The 9,704-nt window shown below is 43.2% G+C and overlaps 1 pseudogene; it reads right to left on the bottom strand.

The window, feature by feature from the left end:
• Positions 1–1,216: 1,216 nt before the first annotated feature.
• On the bottom strand, positions 1,217–3,182 carry LOC141499313 (large ribosomal subunit protein eL28 pseudogene; annotated as a pseudogene).
• Positions 3,183–9,704: the final 6,522 nt, after the last annotated feature.

Here is a 9,704-nt window from a genome sequence, read left to right as displayed (position 1 = left end):
ATCACCCTTAATAATGATTTGAGATAACTAGACATGCTTGTTAGAAAATAGTAAATAAAGAGAAATTGAAGAACAATCTATCAATAAGAATTTATTAAGTACCAACTAAATTCTAGATATTATGCTAGATGCTGGAATGCATCTTAAGAAAATTATATTCTATCAGGGAAGAAAAGCATGTGAATATATAAGAATATGCAAAATAAATGAGATCATTGTTATGAGGAAGAATCAATAGTTGGATGGACCAAAAAAGCTTCATGTAGAAGGTGATACTCTGAGTTTTGAAGGAAACTAGTCTTTGTTATGAGGCAGAAGTAAACAAGTACATTCCAGGCACATGTGTCAGCCTGGACAAAGGTATGGAGATAGATGGAATTGTTTGCAGAATTTTCTTGGACCAGACCATAACCTGGGAAAAGCTAGAGACAATACAGAGCAGGCCAGGGACATGGAACCAGAAATCAAATAGTGATTTAATTAATTAATTTCAGAATGAGGAATGAAGTTTGCAAGCTGAATTTCTCCTAAGAAGACCTCTCTCTGCTACACTAAAAGCAGAGGATATATATATATATATATATATATATATATATATATATATATATATATATACACAAACTAATCACAAGTGAGGAGGGAAGAGGGAGGTGGTTTTACTGCCTGGAGCACTTTTTCACAAGATCACAAAAGCAGTACAGGTATTCCCATTTCCCATAGGAATGATTAACTGTTGCTTATGAAGTACAATTCTATGATGAGAACAAAAAAGTTTTTGACTTGCTTCTCTTAACATATACAGGCACAAGAATATAAGTGATTATGAGAGCACTGTTAAGAACAGATGGGTGGTGCAGTGGATAAAGTACTGGTCCCTGAGTCAGGAGAACTTGAGTTCAAATCCAGCCTTAGACTCTTAATAATTACTTCACTGTGTGACCTTGAGCATGTCACTTAACCCCATTGCTTTGCAAAAGTAAAAAAAAGAATAGATGGATCATTTCAAGCTGCACTGTGAATCTTTGACTCCCAAACCAGAATCTATTTGTGAAATGGGAGCTCTGATAAATTCAAATAATTAGAATATTCATTAAACATTATCAAATTGGTCCATATGAAAATCATACATTCTTTCACAGAATGTTATTTAGTTATTTATTTGTTTATTTGTTTGTTTGTTTGTTTGTTTGTTTGTTTTTAGTTAGGCAGGTTGACTTTAGTAGCCAAAGGCAGGCCTGGCACCTTGGGTGCTCTTAGGTGGGCAGGTTCGCTTCTTCTTCACCACCACAGCCTTCTGGCTCCGCAGGATGGCACTGGCCCTTCGAAGAGTTGAGATCTTTGCAGTATTTATCCTTGCGGATGATATGTCGGACACTGTTGAGGGTAGTACGAACGTTTTTGTTGATCGTGGTCCTCACGTAGGAAGTGGCAGGCTTCCTCTGACCTGCCCTGCGCTTCAGCACCACCACGATGCCCGTGCCGTCGGCCGGCTCGATGCCCACCATCTTCTGGTGGCTCAGCCCGTTGTAGCGGAAGGAGTTCCGGGCCTTGAGGTTGTTGGGCTCGGTGCTGCAGGTCAGCTTGGGCTCGGTGCTGCAGGTCTGCTTGGGCTCGGTGCTGCAGGTCTGCTTGGGCTCGGTGCTGCAGGTCTGCTTGGGCTCGGTGCTGCAGGTCTGCTTGGGCTCGGTGCTGCAGGTCTGCTTGGGCTCGGTGCTGCAGGTCAGCTTGGGCTCGGTGCTGCAGGTCTGCTTGGGCTCGGTGCTGCAGGTCTGCTTGGGCTCGGAGCTGCAGGTCAGCTTGGGCTCGGTGCTGCAGGTCAGCTTGGGCTCGGAGCTGCAGGTCAGCTTGGGCTCGGAGCTGCAGGTCAGCTTGGGCTCGGAGCTGCAGGTCAGCTTGGGCTCGGTGCTGCAGGTCTGCTTGGGCTCGGAGCTGCAGGTCAGCTTGGGCTCGGAGCTGCAGGTCTGCTTGGGCTCGGTGCTGCAGGTCTGCTTGGGCTCGGTGCTGCAGGTCTGCTTGGGCTCGGTGCTGCAGGTCTGCTTGGGCTCGGTGCTGCAGGTCTGCTTGGGCTCGGTGCTGCAGGTCTGCTTGGGCTCGGTGCTGCAGGTCAGCTTGGGCTCGGTGCTGCAGGTCTGCTTGGGCTCGGTGCTGCAGGTCTGCTTGGGCTCGGAGCTGCAGGTCAGCTTGGGCTCGGTGCTGCAGGTCAGCTTGGGCTCGGAGCTGCAGGTCAGCTTGGGCTCGGAGCTGCAGGTCAGCTTGGGCTCGGAGCTGCAGGTCTGCTTGGGCTCGGTGCTGCAGGTCTGCTTGGGCTCGGAGCTGCAGGTCAGCTTGGGCTCGGAGCTGCAGGTCTGCTTGGGCTCGGTGCTGCAGGTCTGCTTGGGCTCGGAGCTGCAGGTCAGCTTGGGCTCGGTGCTGCAGGTCAGCTTGGGCTCGGTGCTGCAGGTCTGCTTGGGCTCGGTGCTGCAGGTCAGCTTGGGCTCGGAGCTGCAGGTCAGCTTGGGCTCGGTGCTGCAGGTCTGCTTGGGCTCGGTGCTGCAGGTCTGCTTGGGCTCGGTGCTGCAGGTCTGCTTGGGCTCGGAGCTGCAGGTCAGCTTGGGCTCGGTGCTGCAGGTCAGCTTGGGCTCGGAGCTGCAGGTCAGCTTGGGCTCGGAGCTGCAGGTCAGCTTGGGCTCGGAGCTGCAGGTCTGCTTGGGCTCGGTGCTGCAGGTCTGCTTGGGCTCGGTGCTGCAGGTCTGCTTGGGCTCGGTGCTGCAGGTCTGCTTGGGCTCGGTGCTGCAGGTCTGCTTGGGCTCGGTGCTGCAGGTCTGCTTGGGCTCGGTGCTGCAGGTCAGCTTGGGCTCGGAGCTGCAGGTCTGCTTGGGCTCGGTGCTGCAGGTCTGCTTGGGCTCGGAGCTGCAGGTCAGCTTGGGCTCGGAGCTGCAGGTCTGCTTGGGCTCGGAGCTGCAGGTCTGCTTGGGCTCGGTGCTGCAGGTCTGCTTGGGCTCGGTGCTGCAGGTCTGCTTGGGCTCGGAGCTGCAGGTCTGCTTGGGCTCGGAGCTGCAGGTCAGCTTGGGCTCGGTGCTGCAGGTCTGCTTGGGCTCGGTGCTGCAGGTCTGCTTGGGCTCGGAGCTGCAGGTCTGCTTGATGCATTTGATGAAGAAGCTGGAGCAGTTCCGCAGGACCATCCACGGCAGGTGGGCGGACATGGCGGCAGCAGCGGGGGGGGGGGGGGGGGGGGGGCGTGGGCGGCCTCGGAGATCTGGGGCAGAGCACGCTCGGTGGGGGGACCCCGGAGACCCGGGGCGGTGGCGCTCAGGCATTACCTGCTCCACAGAATGTTATTTATAAGAAATAGCAAGAATGTCAAATTGATTGAACCAATAGGATTAGAAGGAGAACCTTATAGGGAATAACATATAACATATAAGGAATAACATAATCAAGACTAGAAAAGTAGCTTAGAAGCAGGTTGTAAGGGCTTTAAAAGCCAAACAGAATAGTTTATATTTGACCTCAAAATAATGAGCAATTGGAGTTAATTGGGTAGGAGAGTATTGTTGTCAGTTCTTGCTCTAGTAATAATACTATTTTGTCATGTGTGTGGAGGATGGGTTGGAGATGAAGGGGTAGGGTGGGCAAACCTGGTATTAATTTCCTTCTATGATATATATATATATATATATATATATATATATATATATATATATATATACTTGCATGCTGTAAACAATTTGCATATTGTCTTTCCTTTTAGAATAATAATAATAATAATGCTTGTCCTTCAATTTCGAAGATCACATGGAGGTGATGCCATGACAAGCATGTGACTTGTATTTCAGTGAGAGGGTGAGAGGCAGCTAGGTGGCATACTGGATAGAGCCCTAGCCCTGGAATCAGGAGGACCTGAGTTCAAATCTGCCTCAGACACTTAATAATTACCTAGCTGTGTGACCTTGGGCAAGTCACCTAACCCCACTGCCTTGCCCAAAAAACAAATTTTAAAAAAGGCAACTGAGAGAGTACTGTGTTAAGTCACAGCTTCACTTTCTCCTCCAGAGCCATCTAGGTCCACTGAACAAATGTGAATCAGGGACTGGAGATCTGAGTACAAGACAGTCAGGATTAAGTGACTTGCCAAAGGTGACATAGCTAGTAATAATCAGAATTCTGAGGCTGTATTCAAACTCCTGTCCTCCTGACTCCAAGGTCAGCGCCCTTTTCACATGCCACCTAGCTGCCCTTTCCTTTTAGAATATGAGCTCCTTAACTGAGGGGATGCCCATCATTTGGGCAATGACTGAACAAGTTGTGGTATGTGAATGATGAGCAAGAGGATTTCAGAAAAACTGAAAACATACATGAACAGATGCTGAGCAAAGTGAACAGAGTCAGAACATTGAGCATAGTAACAGTAACACTGTAAGATGATCAGCTATGATTAACTTAGCTCTTCTTAGCAACACATTGATTCAAGACAATTCCAAAGGACACATGACAGAAAATGCTATCTACATCCAGAGAAAGAATGATGGAGTCTGAATGCAGGTCAAAGCATACTACGTTTTTCTTCTGGGGGGATGAGGGAGGGTTTTGTTTTTTCTTTTGGGGCTGTTTCTTCTTTCAAACATGACTAAAATTGAAATAAATTTTACATAATTGTACATGCATAACCTATATTAGATTGCTTGCCATCTTGAAGAAGCAGGGATAGAGTAAAGGAGGGAGAAAAATTTGGAACTCAAAATCCTTCCAAAAAGAATGTTGAAAATTGTCTTTGTTGAGAATACTATTAAATTAATTTTTTAAAAAAGAATATGAACTTCTTGAAGGTTGTATCCCTAGCACTTAGCACATTATCTAGCATTTAATTAATGTTTTTGACTGACTGGTTGACAGATTGTTGCAGTAGTCCAGATAATAGGTGGTTAAATCTAAAGAAAGTTGGTGGTTATTCTAGGAGAGATAAGGGAATGCAAATAGAATGAAAAAAGACTTAGTAGCTCATTGGATATGTGGTGAGGAAAAGTGTAGTATCAAGAATTGTATCAAAGATGTGAACTTTGGTGACCAGAAGAATGGTGGTGCCCTCTACAGAAATAGAAAATATTTTGAAATAGGTAGGTTTTAGGGAAAAGATAATCAATTCTGTTTAGGAAAAGTAAAGTCTGGGATGCCTAAAGAACCCATTAGAAGGAACTTGAGAAAAAAATAGATTTTAGTTTAGTGGTAAAAGCAATAGATGGGGTCTCTACTAAGAGAAAGAAGACAGAACTTTGAAAGGGGGTGGGGTGGGGAAGGATGATATAGATCAATGAGGGCTGAATTAAGATTACCTAAAATAAATTTTTCTTGTACCCAGTGGTTTTGTGGGATGACGTTATCTACCAGCATTCAGTTGTACAAGAGAAGTAGAGAAGGTGACAGGGACCTATAGCTGGAGTTTGATAAGGTATGACTAACATTATACCAAGGCAACAAGGATTCAAAGCTACCTGGTCAGATATAGTAGAACTAGTCATTCATAAATCAAGACTGTAAATAGAATGAAAAGAGATCAGAAGTCTAGGATCTCTTGCAGTGTTAAGGAGATGAAGGAAAAATGAGGGGTGGAATTAGACTGCACCTGTGATTTCATCTGTAAACAGAACTTTGAGTGTGGATCAGGTCCTTCTCTGAAACTTAGCATCTCAGGGAACTTTCTGGACAATTTAAAAGTATTGTGACTCATCCAGATTCACACAAAAAATCTGTGTCAAGAAGCAGAACTTGAACACAGTACTTCAAAGTTGAGAGAAATAATTCATTTGGATCCTATTCTATTCCAATAAGCATCAATGAATTTGATATGATTCCAAAGGATAGTGAGTATAAGCTCTGTATATTAGGTCCCAGAGCTGTGAACTGCCAATTATAAGATCACTTGTATAATCCTAAGAAGCCAACTAGCCCTCCCCTCTTGTTTTTCCTTGTCTTGGTGATCAAGCCCAGTATGGTGGTGGTGACTCAATTAAAAGAAAAATCCTTCCCCAAAAATGTTCTTGAAGCATGTAGCCTGTACCATCTATTTTATGACCATTTTTAGTCAGTGAAAATTGCCCCATGCTTCATCCAACTCATGACCATATTGACATATCATTTTTGCCTATTTGTGTGAATTATATATCAGCCAATGGAATTATTCTGCATTTTATATAACTGCTCTGGAGTGTCTATAAAAATAGGACCCTGGAAGGAGAGGGCATCTCAGATTGTGAGGAAGGATCATTGTCCCCACAAAAAAAAATCATTGACTCAGAGCTTATTTTAGGTGAGACAATTTTAATCCCCATAAGGCTCATGGATAAGCTCCCCACATCAAAGAAGGCATAAATGCACACATACACACACACACACACATATTAAGGTAGGTGATGCATTAAGTGTTGACCCTCAAGTCAGAAAACCCTGACTCAGATCCTTGCTGGCTGTGTGACCCTGGGCAAATTACTTAATGTTTGCCTCATTTTCTTCATTTATAAAATACAGATAATGATAGCACCTATTCTCCAGGGTCATTGTAAGGATCAAACAAAATATTAAGCATATTACAAATCTTAGCTATAGTCCACCTTCAGAGAAGGAACTAATGGAGTCTGAATGTAGATCAAAGCATACTATTTTTCCACTTTACAGTTATCTCTTCCACAATGCAACTTTTCCCATCATGGTTTCAATATATCATGGGTTGATATAAGAAATTAAATGACAATTTTTAGAAGAGTTTTACAGAAGCCACAAATAATATGTGAAGGCCAGCAGATGACACAGACTTTGATCAAATACTTAACCCAAATTTTACAATAAGGTACTTTAAATACTCCTTAAAGGAAAAAGAAAAAAATTGAGACTTCTTCTCTGGTATGAAAGGAGGACCAAAAAATTTTACAAAGATTTTCCAGGTCACAGGGGTGCCACATTCCTAACCCTCATGATGTGAAAGGAATAACTGTATTTTTATGTGTGCATTTATTTTTTGGTCTGTGTTTTCTTTCACAATATAACTAATATAGAAAAATGTTTTACATGATTGTGTATGTATAACATATATCAAATTGTTTACTATCTCAGAGAAGGGGAGAAAAGGTAAAGACAGAATTAAGAACTCAAAATTTAAAAAAAAGAATGTTAAAATTGTTTTTACATGTTATTGGGAAAAATAAAAAATTATTCAAACCTTAGTAATATAAAAAACAGGCTGTTATCAACCAATCAATATTTAGTAAGAAGTTATCATGTCAGGCACTGCCCTAGGCCCTGGGGATACAAGAACAAAACAAATAGCTGGGTCCACAGCAAATTGTCACCTGAGTCCCAAAGCTGCTTGGTATGAGATTCTCTGGTCAACGGTGAAGATCACTTCCCTGCACCTATATGAGAGGTGGACAAGGAGGGTTTGACAGAGTAGGAGCTCTGCTTTGGAACTCCCTTCAAGTTTCTTTGGACTCTACAGATGTTTCAGGCTCTTCTGGCTTCCAGCTTTGAAAGAAGATGGACAATGCCAAACCCACTTCAACTTGTGGAAGGGAAAATATGACTCTGAGAATAAGCTGACATGAGATGAGCTAGTCTCCTTTCCAGTGGTTTCCCAAATGTTTCCTATTATCTTTTCCTTCTACTGTTTTCCAGTCAATTCAGTACTACCCTTATACCTGGACAAGCAGAGCCCTTAACCCAGCCCCTTGTCTCTGGGAATCCTAAAATTTGGAAAATAGCAGAAGCAACTTCTCAGAACCCCAATGACATGACCTAAGAGATCTACCTAACCTGAGATAAGGACATAAGCAACCAACCCTGATTTTATAATTGATTTTACCCTTGAAATTGACTATTGGGTATCTGAAAGAGGATCATAGACATCATAGGCAACCTGGTACTTCCAGCATGGATGAACACTTGGGGTGGGCCAGGGTAGCTACCTTCAAGGTCCTCATTGGCTTCTACCATGTTTGCTGAGTCTCAGTAATGAATTCTCCAGCTGCTTCTCTGACTCCAATTCCCACAAGGGTTACTAGGTATGAGTGGATCAGCCCTTGTGCTGTACTTTAATACCTGCTTAGCTGCTGACATCAACTACAGTAAGCCATCCATCAATTGAGGGAAATGTAAGACTAAGTAGCAGTCAACCTTAGCATCTTCTACCCTGTTAAGACTGATTTGTGCCCCTTTCAGAGAAACTTGGCAACTTATGAAGGAGAAAGATATATCATCAATAGCATATTCTCAATATCATAGACAATCTATTTTTGTATGCAGTGAATGAAATTAAATTTTTGAAAGAAATTGTTGGTCTGGAACCCAAACATAAAACTTCAGCAACAAGCAGTAATAGTTCCTGCAGCAGGAGAACCCAGAGAAAAAAAGAGGGTTGGAGAACTGATCAGAAAGAAATTACAGGGACCCTTTATTGGCATTGAGTACAACTGGTGCTGATTGGCAGTTCTGTTGCTCATATGCAGTTCTGAGTCATAGTTCCAGGCAGGGAGAGTTGTGCTGGCCATTAGTCAGAAGGGACCAAAGGTCCTAGTCACAATTCTTATACAAAGAGAGCACTAGTCTATTCAACTGCAGGGTACCGGAAACCTTTTCTGGTAAAGATCAGAACACAAACCAGTATAGCAATGGCTATACGTATCGAATCCTAGAACTAGCTCTGAGAAAGGTAGCACCAAAAAAGTCTAAAGCTTAGGACTATACCTCCCTATTCCCACCTCCTACCAGATAAGCAGAACTCAAAGTCAAGAAATAGACTGAAAAAAAAAGAGCAAACAAAAAAAGAACTTGACTATAAATAGCTGCTGATGTTCATTCTTCAGTCTCAAATTGAGCCATGACATCAGGGATGTAATACATGACAACCAAGAGAATTTGAGTGAGGGAGATACTGTCCTAAGTCACCAGTCTCACTTTCTCCTCCTGAGCCATCTGGGTCCAGTGTACAGATATGAATCAAGATGACAGGAGATGGCTCTGGATAGGAGAGACAGGTTTAAGTGACTTGACCACACAGCTAATACATGACAAGCATATGAGGTCAGTTTTGAACTCCAATGCTCTATGCACCAACTAGCTATGGTGGCAGAGAAAGACCAACACATAAACTAAGAAGACAACAATGGAATAGCACTTAAGCACAACAGTTCTGATTTTATAAAGAAACAAAACAAAAAATATGCCCCTGAAGATCCATAAAAGTAATATATTGAAAGTTTAAAAGTCTTCTATTTTATTAAATATCTATTTCCCCCTGAAGAATTTACACTCAGTTTTGACAGGGAAGAAAGTAAACCCCTTTATATTAGGTACTGCAACTTTTGATCCATGATGCCTGGAAGAAAGAAAATCTCTAGACTAACCCACACTTACAACTATATGATAGACCAATGGCAGACAACCAAGAACTCATGTCTGAGTTTGAATCTCTTTTGGGATTGACTCATTGGAACTAGGTATAGAGGGAGTCAAGGGCCAGAGTTACAAAAGAAGTTTATTGAAAAAAAAACCTCAAAGAAAAATACTAATTGAATTTAAACCGCAAAACCCTAGAAGAGTTAAAGAAAGAGATGGGTGGTAAAAGAAAAAATGGGAAAAGAAATGAGAGTGATGAAAGATAATTATGAAAAGAAAATTAACGAGCTGCCTGAGCGCTCCGCGGCCTGGCACCGGCGTCCTCCTCGGGAGCCCCTCTAACC

The sequence above is a fragment of the Macrotis lagotis genome, chromosome X, assembly GCF_037893015.1.
Source record: "Macrotis lagotis isolate mMagLag1 chromosome X, bilby.v1.9.chrom.fasta, whole genome shotgun sequence".
Lineage (NCBI taxonomy): Eukaryota > Metazoa > Chordata > Mammalia > Peramelemorphia > Peramelidae > Macrotis > Macrotis lagotis.
This window is presented reverse-complemented; position numbering and strand designations above follow the sequence as displayed.